Source organism: Quercus lobata, chromosome 12, assembly GCF_001633185.2.
Source record: "Quercus lobata isolate SW786 chromosome 12, ValleyOak3.0 Primary Assembly, whole genome shotgun sequence".
Classification (NCBI taxonomy): Eukaryota; Viridiplantae; Streptophyta; class Magnoliopsida; order Fagales; family Fagaceae; genus Quercus; species Quercus lobata.
Window position 1 is genome coordinate 17,984,204 of NC_044915.1, and position 18,934 is coordinate 18,003,137.

Sequence of the window (18,934 nt, forward strand, 5' to 3'; positions counted from 1 at the left end):
AAATGGCAAAGGATCCGCGTGATAGCCGAAGGGAAAATGAGCTTATCACAAGTCGTCCTATAGACATCTATAAGGGATAGAATGAAGTGAGAAGGGAAGTCAATAGAAATGTCCTCTAAAAGGGATAACAAAAATTAAGCACAAGGCTCTGTGATAGAGTTATAGTGAGACAATGGATGAAGAATGAATGTCATTACCATGTTAAGGAATCTCAGACCTTTTGCCAAGCCCGAGTAAGGGGTGTTTTCACGATCACCCCAAGATGAAGGTGTCTCACAAAATAAAGATGAGAGTTCATCTTTGGACACAGTCCTCAGATGATCGTAACTAGGGTTGTCAGGATACGCTACCTTAGGAATGTGTAGTACCTCGGATACAATATCCAAAGTAACTACAATGTGTGGACTTCGAATGTGAGTGATAAAATGAGGTACTGAAGTATCGAATCCTTGCATATTGTAGTAAAACTCATGTATGATCACGGAAGGATAAGTGACCGGGATGCCACACAGTGACTCCCAACCCCGACTGTAGATGACAGTGGGAAGGTCAGTATCGGAAAAATCTGATAGAGTGACTTGGCCTTCCAAATGAATGCTGCGTCATGAAAAGTTCTCCGAGAAGTCCGACTGGGGCTTCTCATCACGAAATCAGACATGGGAGAAGGTAGAATTAGAGGAAGATGCCCTAAAACGAAGTGAGTTCTAGGACGGAGTGGATTTCCATTTAGGTGCCATAGATCAACTAACCAAAAGAAAGAGAGAGAGAAAGAAACATGCAGAAAAGCACCAACACAGATCAATATCAAAATAAAGATAAATGAAGGTACGTATGCATGAACATGTAACATGCAAACTTAAAAACATCATGGGCTCAGCCCAATCCAAACCTACCAGCATAACATTGCAACAAAGTAAACACATATCTAAAATGCACGAAACATTGTTATAATGCAGATGTGATGCAATGCATGATGTTTTAAAATCATTTAAACAAAAACCCGTCCCAAAATTTTCAGAAAAACATCAAAATTTTTGAAAAACCCCAAAGTTTATCAAAAAATCCCAAAAGTTAGGCTAGAAACATGAAAAAGTGAAAAAGTGAAAGAAAGAAGATCTTACCAGAAGAAGAAAGATCAATCTAGGCCAAAAACCCTTGAGGAATGAAGTTTGGAGTGAGAGAGAGGTGATTAGGAAGAGGAAGAGACGTTTTCTGTCGAGAGAGATAGGGGAGAAATGAAGAAAACATCGCACGAACCCTATTTATAGGAATTCTAGTTTCTCGATGGATCGAGATTTGTCGAGAATTAAAAAGCGAGAAATAACTACCGACGATTTGTTGAGAGGTGTCCACAGCAAAATGGGCTCGATGGATCAAGAAGCTATCGAGCATTTATCGAGCATCTAGAAACTTCCTTAATGGATCGAGTAGTTGTCGAGTAGCTATCGAGATTGAATCTTAAGAATCCCGATGGATTGAGATTGCGATAACAACTATCGAGAAAGGAAGCTGAAAAGGCTCGATGGATAGCCTAGCTGTCGAGAGGTATTGAGAGGCTGTTGAGATTGCTTAAAAACAGTTTTTCAAAGAAGAGAAAAACACAGACATGAATGCAATCAAACATATTACTCAACCAAAGATCCAACCAACATTTTAAGCTCTCAAAATCATCTTTCAACAAGAAAAATGTCAAGGATTTATATCAAAAACACACATACGCACTAAAAAAGTCTAACCAATTTTAGATTTTAAAAATAAGTTAAGACAGTTTAGTGAGCATACATTAACACATGTATTCCTTGTGATGGCCAAATCACATTGTACCTGCACATGTATCAAGAGTAGTAAAGAGTATTGTGTTAGGAAATATGTGAATCAATGTTAGGAACATATGTTAATATTGAATTGGCTAATCCTTTGACAAAACGCACTTTACTTGTAATTGGGTAGATCTAGGATGTGTTTAATGCTTCAAGGAACAAGGTTTCAAGTTCAAGTGTTAAAACCATGCAAGTCTGTCCAAGAAACAAGTGAAGAAGTGTTGGAATTTAAAGCTCAATAGCTAGCTCGACAACTAGTATCTATCAAGGTTTAAAAGGCTGTTAAAGCCCGATACTCGACAGCTTCTCGATAGATAGGCTATCTATCGATGTTTATGAAAATCAACTTTTTAGAGGATTTCACTTCAATCCGTGAATAGATGTTTGGGATTTTTTTTCTCATAACCCTAAACATATATAAGGATTGTTTTAAGGGCCGTCACAACTGATGCAACTCAATGCAAAAGTTTTTCACAAGCATATTGTGAACCAGAGACATATGCCCTAGTTCATCTTTCTATTCAAGAAGTTGCTGTGTTTGTACATCTTTCTCAAGTTAGTGAGTAAGCCGCATACTGGGATCCGCGCATCGAATTAGTTAGTCACATACTGTGAACCATGAATTAAAAGGAGAGACTGTCACTACAGAACAAGTCCAATTGGGTATTGGGATAAGGGTTCAACTGTAGGTTAGTATAAGGTACTAGGATTCCTTTACTTGTAACCGCTTGTTGTGATAATAGCGAATTCTCGAGAATTGTGACCTTAAAATCACTCAGTGGGGTTTTTGCCGTGTAGGTTTTCCCCATTCATAAACAAATCACCGTGTCAATTTAATTTCCACTGCTTTTAGTTATTTGGTGATTTGTTTGTGCTACTATGCTTGTTGCATGAAAATTGAATTAATTAACTAACTTGGCTAATTAATTGGTTAATTCAACACAAAGGGTCAATACATTATTGGCCTATCAAGTGGTATCAGAGTAGGCACACTCTAATTAGGTTTTAATCTTTGCTGTGTGATCCATTGACCCTTTTTTGTCATGGATAGAAGACTGTCTCTTATTATTCCTCCTATATTTGATGGCACTAACTATGCATACTGGAAAGTACGCATGAGAGCTTTCTTGTGATCATTAGATGAAAAAGTGTGGCACTGTGGAGATAGGCTGGACCAAGCCAAAGGAAGCGTTAGTCGATTAGGATGAAGCTAAGATCAAGGCGGCTAACTTCAAGAACAGAGCATTGAATGCTTTATTTAGTGCGGTCACAAATGAGGAGTTCAAGAAGATATCCTCTATAGAAACTATGAAGGAAGCATGGACCATCATCAAAACAACCTTTGAAAAAACCAAGGGTGTCAAGAATTCAAAGCTTCAAAGGCTTACCACAAGCTTTGAAGAGATTAAGATGGAAGAGGATGAGTCATTTGATGAATTCTATGCCAAGCTCAAGGACATAGTGAATTTAGCCTTTAATCTTGGGGAAACCATTCCCAAACCCAAGATTGTCAAGAAGGTGCTTAGATCTCTACCCGAGAGATTTCATGCCTAGATCACCACAATTGAGGAATCGAAGGATATTGACAAAATTCATTTGATAGAGTTGGTTGGCAATCTGCAGACCTATGAGTTGGGTCTGACAAGGATAGGGAAATCTAGTAAGGGAAAGAGCATGGCATTGAAGGCTAAGAGCAGTGACACAGATGAGTCTTCAGATAATAAAGATTCTAAGATGAAATCCTATATCACGAGGTAGTTCAAAAAGTTTATAAAGAATGCCAATGCTAAACGATTTGATAAAGACCGCAAGTAGTCTAGCTCGTCTCAGTTTGAGAACCAGGTCAAAGGAAAGAAGGATGCTAGGGATGGCGGCCAGTATACTGTTCCCTCAGGACTAAAATGCTTTGAATTTCAAAGTTTTGGACATATGAAATAAGAGTGTCCTACATATCTCAAGACCATTGGGAAGAGAAAGGCATTTGCTGCTACTTTGAGCAACACCGAGCCTAAAGATGACCCCGACAATGAGGATGATGGAATCCTAAATGCCTTCACTGCCATTATAAACCCTATTAAAGGGATTGTTGAAGATGTGGATGAAGAAGAAGACTTGGTGGAGTCTAAATTTGAGAAGATGGATGAACAAGATGACATCCATACAGCCTATGCAAAATTATACAAGGTTTCAGAAAAACATGAGAAGTTGTATAGGTTGGCCACCAAGAAGCTCTGTGAAGTGGAGCTTGAACGAGAAGAAATTTTCACAAAGTTTGATGAAGCCAATCAGACCATTGGAGCACTGAGATTTGAGAAAAATTTCTTGGCTGAGAAGACCAAGAAGCTTGAGATAGAATTGTTCCAAGTCAGAGCTTAGTTGGAAAGGACTTCAAGTGCAAAGCTTGATAAGATGCTTAATCTTCAGAAATCTGCTTTCGATCGAACCGGTTTAGGGTATGATTTCTCTTCTTCTAGTATTGCTTCTACTAGTACTACTGCTTTTATTCCTCCTAGTAATAATGTTGAATATGAAAACAATGACGTACAAAATGTGTTAGCTAGTAAGAACATAGACAAGAGTAAATCTATCTTAAGAGCACCCCCTAAGCTTGATAAGAAAGAAAATAAAAACCCTAGTGCTAAGAAGGGAAATACTCAAAAGCCTAAACAGAAGAAGCAGCATCTCTATCATCACTATGGAGCAATTGGGGATACTTGACCAAATTTCTATAAGTGGTTAGCCACTCAACAGAGCAATAGTATGATCTCTTCAGGAAACCAGAATAAGTTTCCATCCTCCTTTGCTCCTCTTGGAGATCTTCTCAAAGCCCTCATGTTCCTTTCAAACTTGAACGGTTTCAATTCTTCCCCCTCATCGCCAGATCAAGGGTTTGCTAAACGAAAAGGTTCTTCCAAGGTGTGAAAGGAAAAAGGCTCCAAGTGATTTTGTCACTTTTTCTCTCTCCCCCTTTCTTAATTTGTTTTTGCATTACTTATGTGTTTTGCTTTATTGTTTTGAGTCAATCTAGTTTTATGCTTTGCTTTGTTTAACATGTTTTTGTTTGTTTATTTTTCAGCTTGTTTTATTTTTCTTTTCAAAATTTTTTTTTGAAAAATTAGAAAAATACAAAAAATAGTGTTTGTTTGGGTACATTAGTACTTGTGTACCTTGGATGGCCATTGAAACAAAGTTTTCTAAACTTTGTATCTCTTGTAACTTAGATGAGCATCTCAATGCATAACTAAGCAAGTGAGTTTTATGGCTCGTGTTTGTGATGAGCATCTCAACGAGAAAAATATGCAAAGAAAAATATATAGCAAAAAGAATAAAATGTTTTAATTATGATTGCAAGTGTGCCTTCTAGGAGATGTGGGAGTTATAGGATGTACCTCGAAGGCGATAGTCCCCATCAAACAGTTATGATTGTGTGCGAGTTAAAGTGATTTTCTCATATCTCAAATCATCATAACATGTAGACACTTACGCAATCTTGCAATGTTTTTCAAACACAACACGCAATATTCTTTGCTACTTTTGATACATGTGTAGGTACAATGTGATTTGGACATCACAAAGAATACATGTGTTAATGTATGCTCACTAAACTGACTTAACTTGTTTTTTAAATATAATATTGGTTAGACTTGTTTAGTGTGTGTGTGTTTTGGATCTATGTGCTTAACATTTTTCTCGTTGAGAGATGATTTTGAAAGCTTAAAATGTTGTTTGGATCTTTGGTTGTGTAGCATGCTCGATTGCGTTCATGTTTGTATTTTTCTCTTCTTGAAAAACTATTTTTAAGCAATCTCGGCAGCTGCTGGACACCTCTCGACAGCTAGGCTATCTATCGAGCCCTTTCAGTTTCTTTTTATTGCATTCTCGATAGCTTCTCGACAGCTACTCGATCCATCGAGGAACTTTCTGGATGCTCGATAGATGCTCGATAGCTTCTCGATCCATTGAGACCCTTTTACTGTGGACACCTCCCGACAGATCCTTGATAGCTCTTCGACAGCTAATTCATGTGTTTTAAAGCTCGACACCTCTCGATCCATCAAACTTTATGATTTTCTATATATAGGGTTAGTGCGAATTTTCTCTCATTTCTCCTAAATCTCTCTTAATAGTTTGTCTTTTCGTCTCCCAAACTCCTTAAACTCAACCTCTTCACATTCCCCACTTGATATTCGGCCCAAATCAAGTTTTCTTCATCTGGTATGATCTTATTTCTCTCTTGTACAACTCTACCTCAAGTTTCTTGGTCTTCTCAGCCAGGAAGTTGTTCTCGCATCGCAGTGCTCCAGTGGTCTGATTGGCTTCATCAAACTTCATGGAGATTTCTTCTCGTTCAAGCTCCACTTCACTGAGCTTCTTGGTGGCCAACCTATGCAACTTCTCATGTTTTTTAGAGACCTTGTACAATTTTGCATAGACTGTGTGGATGTCATCTTGTTCATCCATCTTCGTCCACATTTTTAACAATCCCTTCAGTAGGATTTACAGTGCAGTGAAGGCATTTAGGATTCTGTCATCCTCATTGTCAAAATCATCTTCAGGCTCAGTGTCGCTCAAAGTAGAAGCAATTGTCTTATTCTTCCCAATGGTCTCGAGATACGTAGGGCACTCTTGTTTCATGTAACCGAAGCTTTATCACCCAAAGCATTTTGGTCCTGAGGGAACAGTGTATTGACGGCCATCCCTTGCATCCTTCTTTCCTTTGTCCTAGTTTTTGAACTAAGACGAGCTGGGCTGCTTGTGGTCTTTGTCAAATCCTTTAGCATTGGTATTCTTCATAAAATTTTTGAATTGCTGAGTGATATAGGATTTCATCTTAGAATCTTCATCGTCTGAAGACTCATCAGTGTCACTACTCTTGGCCTTCAATGCCATGCTCTTTCCCTTACTAGATTTCCCTACCCTTGTCAAACCCAACTCATAGGTTTGTAGATTGCCAACCAACTCTATCAAAGGAATTTTGTCAATATCCTTCTATTCCTCAATTGTGGTGATCTTGGTATGAAATCTCTCGATTAGAGATCTAAGCACCTTTCTAACAGTCTTAGGTTCAGGAATGGTTTCCCCAAGATTAAAGGCTGAGTTCACTATGTCCTTGAGCTTGGCATAGAACTCATTAAATGAGTTATCCTCCTTCATATTAATCTCTTCAAAGCTTGTGGTAAGCCTCTGATACTTTAAATCCTTGACAACCGTGGTTCCTTCATAGGTTGTTTGGAGGATGGTCCATGCTTCCTTTGCAATTTCAATAGAGGATATCTTCTTGAACTCCTCATTCGTGACCACACCGAATAAAGCATTCAATGCCCTACTGTTGAAGTAAGTTGCCTTGATCTTAGCATCATCCCAATCGGCCGGCGCTTCCTTTGGCTTGGTCCAGCCTATCTCCACAACTTGCCACACCTTTTCATCTAATAACTACACTCTCATGCGTACTTTCCAGTATGCATAGTTAGTGCCATCAAATAAATGTATAATAAGAAACTGTTCTCTATCCATGACAAACAGGGGTCAATGGATCACATAACAAAGATTAAAACCTAATCAGAGTATGCCTACTCTGATACTACTTGATAGGCCAAAAATGTATTGACCCCTTTGTGGTGAATTAACCAATTAATTAGCCAAGTTGATTAATTAATTCAATTAGCATGCAATAAGCATGGTAGTACAAACAAATCACCAACTAAATTAAAATGCAGCGGAAAATAAATTGACATCGTGATTTGTTTACGAATGGGGAAAACCTATAAGGCAAAAACCCCACCGGGTGATTTTAAGGTCACCACTCCCAAGAATTCACTATTATCACAACAAGCGGTTACAAGTAAAGGAATCCGAATACCTTATACCAACCTACAGTTGAACCCTTACCCCAATACCCTATTGGACTTGTTTTGTAGTGATAATCTCTCATTTCCAATGCATGGCTCCTAGTATGTGACTAACCAATTCGATGCGCGGATCCTAGTATGCGGCTTACTCACCAACTTGAGAAAGATGTTGGCTACAAAGTATTTCAATTCATCAACACGATGAAGATCATGAAGCTCCTTGGTTACAAAACCCTACAGTGTACAAACACAGCAGCTTCTTGAATAGAAAGATGAATTAGGGCATATGTCTCCGGTTCACAATATGCTTTTGGAAAACTTTTGCATTTAGTTGCACCAGCTTTTACGTCTCTTAAAAAAATCCATATATGCTTAGGGTTGTGAGAAAAGAAAGGTCAAACATCTATTCATGGATTGGAGTGAAATCAGCTCTGAAAAACTGATTTTCATAAACCTCGACAGATAACCTATCTATCGAGCAGCTGTTGAGCATCGGGCTTAAACAGTCTTTTAAACCTCGATAGATACTAGCTGTTGAGCTTTAAAATCTAGCACTTCTTCGCTTATTTCTTGGACAGACTTGCATGGTTTTAACACTTGATCTTGAAACCTTGTTCCTTGAAGCATTAAACACATCCTAGATTTACCCAATCACAAGTAAAGTGCATTTTGTCAAAGGATTAGCCAATTTTATATTGACATATATTCCTAACAATGATTCACCTACGTCCTAACAAAACCTAAGTAAAAAGTTAGATTTTGGCTTTGGTGCGAAAAAAGCTAAGTGAAACACGTTAGGAGGGAAACAAATTTTTGGGAAATTTTGGGTGGGAATAATAAAAGAAGACATATTTATTTTGAGGAAAAAATAAAAATAAAAGAAGACAATTTTAATTAATTACCATTTTTGACTAGCAATTACCATTTTGTCATGCATTTTATAATTGTACATGAATCAAACACTTCTATATATCTAAGTGAGTTAATGAGTGCAAAATATTAATAATCTAATATTAATGAGCTATGAAATAAAATTTAAAAACAAAAATCAATCACATATACTCAATAAAAATCACCACACAACTTTCTCAAAAAAAAAAAAAAAAAAAAAAAAAACAAAATACCACACATCAAAAATTATCACACGTTCTATCTTATTAAAAAAATTTAAAAAAATGATCATAGCTATTATTAAATTTATGCAAGAATTTTAATGTGTGACTAACTACATTTACTTTAAAAATAATAATAATATGACTAATTGGATGTTCAGATTGAGAGAATATAACCATACAAATACACAGCACATGTCCATCACGCACTATACTTAGATTTGAAATCTAATCGTTGGATTTGAAGAGTGTAATGAAAGGTTAATTTTGGTAAATTATGGTCACAATCAAACGGTTGGATTTAGACAAAGGCGCGGTCAAAGTTTAGTCAAAGTTGGTCAAACCCTATCAAACTTAATAGATGGTCCCGATACCATTGGACTTGGTGAAATTCATATTCAAATCTTGATCATTAGGATTGAAGAGTATGGTGACATATTGATTTTAGTGAAATTTGAGAACAATTGGATGGTCAGATTGAGAGAATATATATAGTCATATAGGTACACAACACTTGTCCATCACATGCCATACTTAGATTTGAAATCTAACCGTTGGATTTGAAAAGTGTAATGAAAGGTTTATTCTAGTAAATTATGGTCACAATTAAACGATTGGATTTAGAAAAAGGTGCGGTCAAAGTTGGTCAAGCCCGATCAAACTTAATAGATGGTCCCGATACCACTAGACTTGGTGAAATTCATAATCGAATCTTTATCATTGGGATTGGAGAGTATGGTGATATATTGGTGTTGGTAAAATTTGAGATCAATTGGATGGTCAGATTGAGAGAATATATATAGCTATATAGGTACACAACACATGTCCATCATGTGTCATTCTTAGATTTGAAATCTAACTGTTGGATTTGAAGAGTGTAATGAAAGGCTCATTTTGGTAAATTATGGTCAAAATTAAACGGTTGAATTTAGAGAAAGGCGCAGTCAAAGTTTAGTCAAAATTGGTTGTGTAAGAGTTGAAGCTTTGTTTTGTGAGTGAAGAGATTTTGAGAGAGTGAGGTTTTGGGGCTAACGACGCTAAAGTGGAAACCTAAGTGGAAAAAAAAAAAATTCTGTTGCAGTGGTCCAACCTACCGCTATAACTAAGAAAAAGCGTTGCGACAACTTACATATTGCGGCGGTTTTCTATACCACCACTATAGTATCCCGGCAAAATGCTATATTTATTGTGGCAGGTTTTTGGAGCACCGCTATATCTAAGTAAATGCCACTAAAACACATATATTGCAATGGTTATATGTATTGTCGCTATAGTGTGTTGCAAAAGATTAGAACTACTGCGGTGGTCTGATAAAACGCAGCAATATGCGACATATAGTGGCAGTTTTGGCACCCACCACAAAAGACCCGTCGCAATAGTACAGATTTCTTGTAGTATATAGCCTTAAGAATTTCTTTTTTGTAAGTAAGGTATTTTAGGTTTCAAAGATAATTGAATAAATTTCTTTGAACTCTAAAATATTTCTTTACCCTTTTTCTTCTGTTTCTTTTACTTTAGTGATGCATGATTAAATATTCTTTTAATTTCTACTGCTCATACCATGTATTGTCAATATTTTTTTATTGAAATATGTTCTTGATGTTTTGTTGTCATGATTTACCTTTTTGAGTTTCAAAACTCTGCTTATTATCACCTCTTTTTCAAAACCAAAAATTGATTTGTATCTTCCTTAGATGCAAATTTGAATTTTTCAAAAAAAAGAAAATAGAAAAAAGATTTGTATCTTCCTTATATGCAAATCTGAATTTTTCGAAAACCAAAAACAGATTTGTATCTTCCTTAGATGCAGATCTAAATTTTTTCTAACATGAAAATTGATTTGTATCTTCTTTAGGTGCAAATCTTATTTTTTTTCTAACATAAAAACTGATTTGTATCTTCCTTAGTTGCAAATCTAAATTTTTCAAAATGAAAAACTGATTTGTATCTTCCTTAGATGCAAATCTGAATTTTTAAAATAAAAAACTGATTTGTATCTTCCTTAGATGCAAACCTGAATTTTTACATAAAAACTTATTTGTATTTTCCTTAGATGCAAATCTGATTTTTATTTATTTTTTATTTTTTATATTTAAAAACTGATCTATATCTTCTTTAGATATAGATTTGAATTTTTTAAACATAGCAGATTTTGAAATAAAAAAATGAAAGTCATGAGTAGTGATGTTTTGTTTGATGCAAGTAGCGTAGGTTTATTTCATGAGTATAGTTCTCTTCTAAAAAAGATTTTTTTTTTTTTTTTAAATTCACAAAAATAGATTTGATTTTTTTTAAAAGGTTTTCTACAAATCTAAATTTTTTTTATTACAAAACAGATCTGATATATATATATATATATATATATTTTATTTTACATACAAATCAAAAAACCAATATTTTACTTTGTTCCAAAATAGATTTGATATTTTTTAGTAAAAAGCCCTTGTTTTACTTAATAAAACAGATCTGATTTTTCTTCACCCAAAACTATCTTTTTACTTATACGAAAACGGATCTAATTTTTTAATGAATCAAATCATTTTTTTTTTATCCACAAAAAAAATATCTGTTTTTTTTTTGTTTAAAGGAAGAGGACACATTCATAAAGAGATTTATGTGACTTAGTTTGGTTAAGTGTCTCATGTGTGCAACATATCATTCATATCATGCATAAAGGGGTACATTGGTCATGAGAGTCTAGAAGACTAGACTTTGTCTAGGCGGAATGGGTGCCTAATACCTTCCCATTCCATAACCTAGCCTCTGAATTTAGTGTCTTTGGATAGGTAGACCTAGGCTTTATCTTTGTTTTTATTTTAGGTAGATTGTAACTAGGACAAAAAACCATGTATCTTTGGTAGTTTGTAACTAAGACCCAAAGCCATGCAATACTCAATATATCAAGTTTGTACTTTTTTTATTCAGTCAATGATAATGGAACATTTAATCATGTAAAGTTGTATTTAATTAATTTATTTTTTTTTTGTATAAAAAAATAAGACACCACTTACCCAAAAAGAGAGGTGCCTTGAACAAGCACCCAAATCTCTTTTTTGAGGGCACCCTTTCTCATTGAGAAGTTTTGCAGCCTCTCACAATCATATTTCAATTCGGTCCCTAACCTTTCAATTGTGTCAATTTGGTCCTTAGCCTTTTCAATGTTGTGTTAATTTGATCCCTACCATTATTAATTGAATGAAAAAAGGTTGATGTGTTAAACAAAATAATAAAAAAATATTTTTCATGCCACATTAGCGGCCAACTATACTACCACGTTAGGTTTTTATTTTTTCTAAAAAACCAAATTAAATCTGACACGTGACAACCAAATCCCTAAAATCCCTAACTCATCTCCATCTCTCTCTCTCTCTCTCTCTTGTCACCACCAATCAAACCCATTTTCATCTCTTCTCCCTCATCCTCATATTTTTGAATGGGTGTTTCTCTAGCTCGTTAAAACCTGGCAATTGTCCATACTATTACAGAGGCTCTTTACGAGATTTGGAGGAAACACTATAGAGAAGCTTTAATCCTTTTACAGGTGGATAGGATTTGTAATATATTACTCCAAAAACAAAAACTAGGCTAGGAGACTTTTGCTGTTTTTGAAGATCTAGAAGTGCTATCAGGGATGTTCCACAATCTATGATATTGATCGAGTTGCACCAACGCTAGAAATAACATTTCAAGTAAGGGTCATCAATGGGCTGGGTCGGGTCGGCCCGACCTATGGGCACGATGGGCTGGGCATAATGGGCTATTAACTAGTTAACGGGCCGGGTCAGGCTGGGCCAAAAGAGAAAACCTCAGCCCATGACCCTGCCCATGGGTAATGCCCATTTTGTCTTTAGCGAGCTGGGCTATCGAGTTGGGCCTAATAGGCTACCTATGGCTTGTGTTAGCATATTATTTTATTATTTTTATAAGGAAAGAATCAATTTTTTTATAAGGAAATAATCAATCTATTTTTTAAAAGGAAAGAATTAAAGAATTTAATACTTAATTACAATTTTTTTTACAATCAAATCTATTTAATTTTTTGGTTTGTTGATGGAAACCTATTTAATTTTTTTTTATTAAGGCTTTAAATAGTTTTTATTTTTATCGTTAATAAAAAAAAATGTCAAATGGTTAATTCAAATTTGCTAGACTACTAGATAAATATATATTTAGTAAACTAAGTTTAGCACAATTACTTTGAGTATCTTAGTGGTTGAGGGAGTTCTCTTAAGAAATTTCTCTATAATATCTCAAGATCAATTCCTCATACACTTCATATATATTTTTATTATGAATTATGAGTTATTGGGTTGGGCCAATGGGTTAGGGCAATGGGTTGGGCTATTGGGCTAGCCCACCGAGTACCCATGGGTATAAAAACTAGCCCACGACCTGACCCACTGGGCTAGTGGGCTACCCATGGGCCTTAATAATAACGGGCTGGGCCGCCCATTACCTCGGTGGGCCGTCGGGTTTCTGAGTCGGGCTGTGGGCCGTGGGCTATTTGATGATCCTTAATTTCAAGAAATATAGAAGGAAGTTGAAGCAGTAGATAAATTTTTGTGCACCTAAAAGTGGAAGCCCATGATTTTTAGCTATTTTCATTCATTTATTTTTCTTACTTTTTTCTTTTCATTGTGCCTCTCCTACTTTTAGTTCTCTATTCTTGTAAAGTGTCTAATGTTCTCCTTTATTGTTTTTGTTCGTTAAAAAATAATAATAATACAAAGGGAAACAAATACACAATAAATTGATTCTTCTTTAAAATATTTGATTCAAAATTTAAAAAAAATGGAAAATTTTTTTGGCCAAAGAGTGAAAACTCTTATTGTTAACTAATGAGAGAGAGAGAGAGAGAGAGGGGAGGAGATGAAATGTAGATGAGTTGGGAATTTTGGTTGTCACGTGTCTTAGATTTAATTTGGTTTAAAAAAAGCAAAAACAAAAACAACCTAACAGGGTGGTATAGTTGGCTATTGATGTGACATGAGAAATAATTTTTTATTATTCCCTTTGACACATCAGTTTATTCTATCCAAGTGATAACGGCAAGGACCAAATCAGAGGTGGAGCTAGGGGGGTCGAAGGGCGGCAGTTGCCCCCCTGGCTTGCCCAAAAGAAACCCTTAGTTTCATAGCTAATGCTTATTAAAAACCCCAACTTATTTTTTTTCTTTTGATAGAAATAGCAATCTAGATCAAAGATCTTCCTTATCCTGTGAGGAATTTCATCCAAAAGCTCTAATCAATCGCACTTAATGATAATTTAGCTAAGTAAAACTCCACTTTGTTTCTTTAGCCTTGAAACAGAGCATAACTCTACCTTCTGAGTGAATAAATAAGTAACTCCACCAGTATGCCTTACACATAAGTTTTAATGTTTCCCTACCGTATTAATTTTAGCAAAAAAGGCCTTGATCAATCCCTTCAAAAATGCAGTCTTGCATACCAACTTGGAAAGCAAAGTGCACTGCTTGGAAAGTCACAATCCATCATGATCCCTGATAAAACTCCTTCGTACTTAGCAATTATAATTGTTGGGAAATTTAGACCTCGATTGATAAAATTAACAAGTTTTAAACCCAAGTTGTTAATTATATTAATTATGAATAAACCTTAAAACAAACAAACATTAATATCATGTCAATATCGTGCACAGAGGAATAGTAAATAAGACAAGATATGATAACTTAAGAAAACCAATGAAACAAACTAGTTTCACATTAAAAAACCCGAGGGGAAACCTTCCTGAAAAGAAATTCACTATAGTAAAGAGAAGTTTCAAATCTAGTACAAAACCTTTGTCCCTAGACTCTACAATCCCCGTAGATGAACTTACAGCAGAAACCTTCTACCACTTTAGAACCTCTGAACTCTTCAATACATGAACGCCACCCTTTTGCAAGGATCCCAGTACGTGACTAACTCCAGTAACTTGAAGATGTTGTTGGCTGTAAAGTTCTTCACTTCATCAACAATGAAGATCAAGAAGTACTTGGTAACAAAACTCTAAGGCACAAAAGACACAATAACTTCTTGTAGAGAGAATAAGGCACTAGGTCACTTTCTGCATGTGTTTTCTATGTATAACGGCTTTTAAAATAAACCTTATATATGTCTAGGGTTGTGATAAAAGAAACCCTACACATACATGTTAGCATGAGCCAAAAATTAGATCTGGAAATTCTGATTTAGTAGATCTCGACAGATTCAGCTTCCATCGAGCTTCTATCAAGCTTCATTCTTAAGTCTCACTAGATTCTATTTCTGTCGAGGTATCTGTCGAGTTTTAATGAACAACTTTTCTTCACTTGTTTCTTGGTCCAATCTTCATGGCTTTAATACTTGACTTGAACAACATGTTTCTTGAGGTACTAAACATATCCTAGATCTATCCAATTACAAGTAAAGTGCATTTTATCAAAGGATAAGCCAATTACATAAAATATGTCCTTAACAATAATATTTGACTTATTTTTTCTTTTGTGAAAGTGCATATATCATATGCAAATTTTGCCCCCCCCCCTCAACTTAATCTTGGCTCCGCCATTTGATTAAATTGACACGACACTGAAAAGGTTAAGGACCAAATTGACATAATTGAAAGGTTAGAGACCAAATTAAAATATGGTATAAAGAATAGGGATCAACTTTGTAATTTACCCATTGCAAGAATGAGCCATCAGATCTCTTTCTAAAGGTATATTTTCAAGACTAATGTCCACCTAATCTCTTTCCAAAGATATATTATTAAGCCAAGCAACTAGGTACATGAAAATTTTGCTACTATTGGTGGTAATGACGAGTTTCACAGTTTGTTACAATTAAAGTTGGTCACTGATGGTTGTTCAAGAAGGTATGGGTGCTTGATTTCTAGCTAAGAGAGGAGTGGATTGGGAGAGTTTTATTTCTTGAGTTCAAATTGAAGAGAAAGAGAATGAGCTATTGGATTTCCTCAGTCCATGTAAAATTTTAACGCGGTTTAGTGTCTTTAGCTAAGTGCCACATGTCTTAATATTAAAAGGGGAACCTAAGGTATTGTACCTAAGTTTTGCCTAATTAAATACTATCTATTTTGACTTTCTATATATATAGTTTGGGAAAATTGCTTTTTGTAATGTAAAATTGCTAATTAAGTTTTTGTATTTTGGTTTTATTTACGTCTCTTTCACAAGTTGTTGGGAAGATTTTTTCAATAATTATTCAGCACACTCATAACAATTATTTTTGGTGAAATATTTTATTGTTTCAATTGAGTTGGACTTCTATTAGCTCAATATTTTGGGGATCTAATTATACGTAGGGACAAAAAATGCAAAATCCATCATTATTTTTTTCTTTGAAAAAATTATCATTTTAAAATTGTGAGACATTTTTGTACAATTTCGATGACTTTTTACTTATGCAATAAGGGGCCTTGAGACCCTTTAATTTATTTTGGGACAAGTGAGGCCTTAGGCCTTAGCCTAGAGTATATCCTGTACCGATTGCATGCAATGGGTTTCTCATAAGATGTGACCCCCACCGTGGGCCCATGTGTTGTTTAGAACTCGTGTATTGAACATTTGAATGGGTATAGGATATACATATACTATAGGCTACAATAAAACTATGAATCCCTATTAGACTACACTATTAAAAAAAAAAACTTGGAAGTTTTAAGCCTAATTTGCAACATGGTCACATTGGCACTTACATACTACTCTTCAATTTTTTTCAAGAAATGGTAGAAACAAACAGAGAGAGAGAGAGCGAGAGAGAGAGAGAGAGAGAGAGAGGTAATTTGATCTTCAACAATGATAGTTTTAGGATTTGCCAACACATTTATGAACCATAATACTATAATGTGAGTGTGACTGTGTATTACTAAAAGCTAAAGCGTAACATTATTTATTGTTATTTCGCTCATGTTGAGCCACATTAACAGTCACGTCATTCATTTATTGAAAATTAAAAATTTTCTTTTCTTTATTTAAAATTTTCTTCCCCCTATTTATTTAAAAAGAAAAAGGAAAAAAAAAAAAAAAAAAACTCATCTTCTTCCTATTAGTTCACGCCTACTATTACACTTCTTCCATCCTTTCCATTTATTTTTTACCTCTTTATCTCCCCACTACTTTCATGTTATACTTCGTTCCTCTTTTTTATATTTTGACTCTTCTTCTACCTATTTTATTTTGTATAAATTTGATATCATTTTCCCATTCAATCTGTATTTTTCTCACACAAAAATGTGAGTACTCTCTCTGTCTCACTCTACTTTCTTTCGGTGACTTTTTGTTCTTTCTTATGACTCTAATTAAGGTTGATGGTTTTTTTTTTAATATGTGTTTTGGAATTGCTTTTTTTTTTTTTTTTTTTAATATCCCATCAGAAAGTCTTCTATTTCCCTTTTATAGCTTTGGTTGAATTTTAGTTTGGGTTAATACTTAGTTTTTTTGGAATCAAGAATTTGAATATGCCTACCAATTGTTTGAGTAATAAATTATTATAAGGCCTATTTATTCCTTTAGTTGCATTTTAATTTTGGCTAAGATAATATTGTAATTTTGTAATGAGTTTTGATTATTATGATAATTTCTCTATTCCTTAAGAGATGAGAAATTTGAATAATAAATTTGAAACTTATAAAGTTTTGTTGTATATTAAGCAAATATAATACACTACAATAGAAGTTAGAAGAATATGATTCACCTTAAAAAAATATTAATCAAACATAAAAAAATAATAATAATAAAATGATATATTTGTAGAGATAAAAAGATTAAAAAAAATACTTGTAAAAATATTTTTTTTAAATAGACAATACTTGAAATAATGGTTTCTTTTAATATATTACACTTCATTACATAATATTTATATTTCCATGCATTGTGTGGGTTTGCGACTAGTATTGATAATTCCTTAATCACCATTAGAGCACTCACATCAGTGAGTGCAAAGTACAAAAAAGTTGCAAAATTTACATAATATAGCCTAAAACTCACACGCATCAGTCAATGTATAGATGTGTATATTTACATATTTGTTACAGTAACCGTGTAAATATACACAATTACTATAGCTGTGTATTTCAATATTATATTATTTTTTGTCTCTCACGTCAGATCTTCTCCTCACTTTCTTCCATCTCTCTCTATTTGCCTCTAAACAAGATAGAGCCGATCAACCACCCACCATCGTCCAACCACCACACTCAAGCCAAAAATCCCACCTTTCTCAAACCCCAAAACCTAAATTAAACTACACCCACAACTCAAAAACACCAACAACCAAACAAAATCATCAAGTCCCTAAATCTCAAACAAAATACAAAGTCGTCATGGTGTTCAGCATGGTGGTCAAGGCTATGTGAAGTTTAGGTTTAGAGGGCTAGAGAGAGAAGGGTTTGATTCAATGGTGGCTCCAGGATTTTTTTTTAAGGGGGTCAATAAGAAGATAAATCTTAGATAAAAAATGAATCTTGTAATCTACGATGTTTCTTTATTACAAATTTGTACATAATATTAGTAGGAAAATAAAATATAAATTATAAGTTCATTTGGCGTATAGTTTCATAATACAATGAACATACTACTTATTATTACTAAGATGAAATCTTGGAAATCATCCATTGTTTTTAAATACAATAAACATATTAATTATTATTGCTAAGTGAAATTTAATTATTATTGTTCAAAATTCTTTTATCTATTAGTTTGTTTTAACTCTTTACAATTCTTGTATTTAACAATTCAACTCAACGTTGACAACTATTGTTCTTTGTAATTGTATTAAGTGTGCTTGGGTCTTGATTATAAGCCAACTTATTACTTCATCTTTTTTCTTACTATTTGTAGGTCTCATGTGAGTTCCTACTTATTTTATACTTTTAGCAAAATGTTAGATAAATTATTCCCAAATAGATACTAAGAAAATTTTTGTTGTGTTAACATTTGCTTTTATTTTCACTCAATCACTCTTGGCCTGTCCCATGCACCCGGTTCTCACTCAACAAATAACAAATTAAAAGTACTTCAAATTTAACAAATAATTGTCATTTTCAAGATTTTAAATTAACTTGGGTTTTTTTTTTTTTAAATGCCAAGATATTGGTAAGAGGTTTATATTTAAAGTTATGTGTGCTTAGGAAAAAAATATAGGATCATAATGTT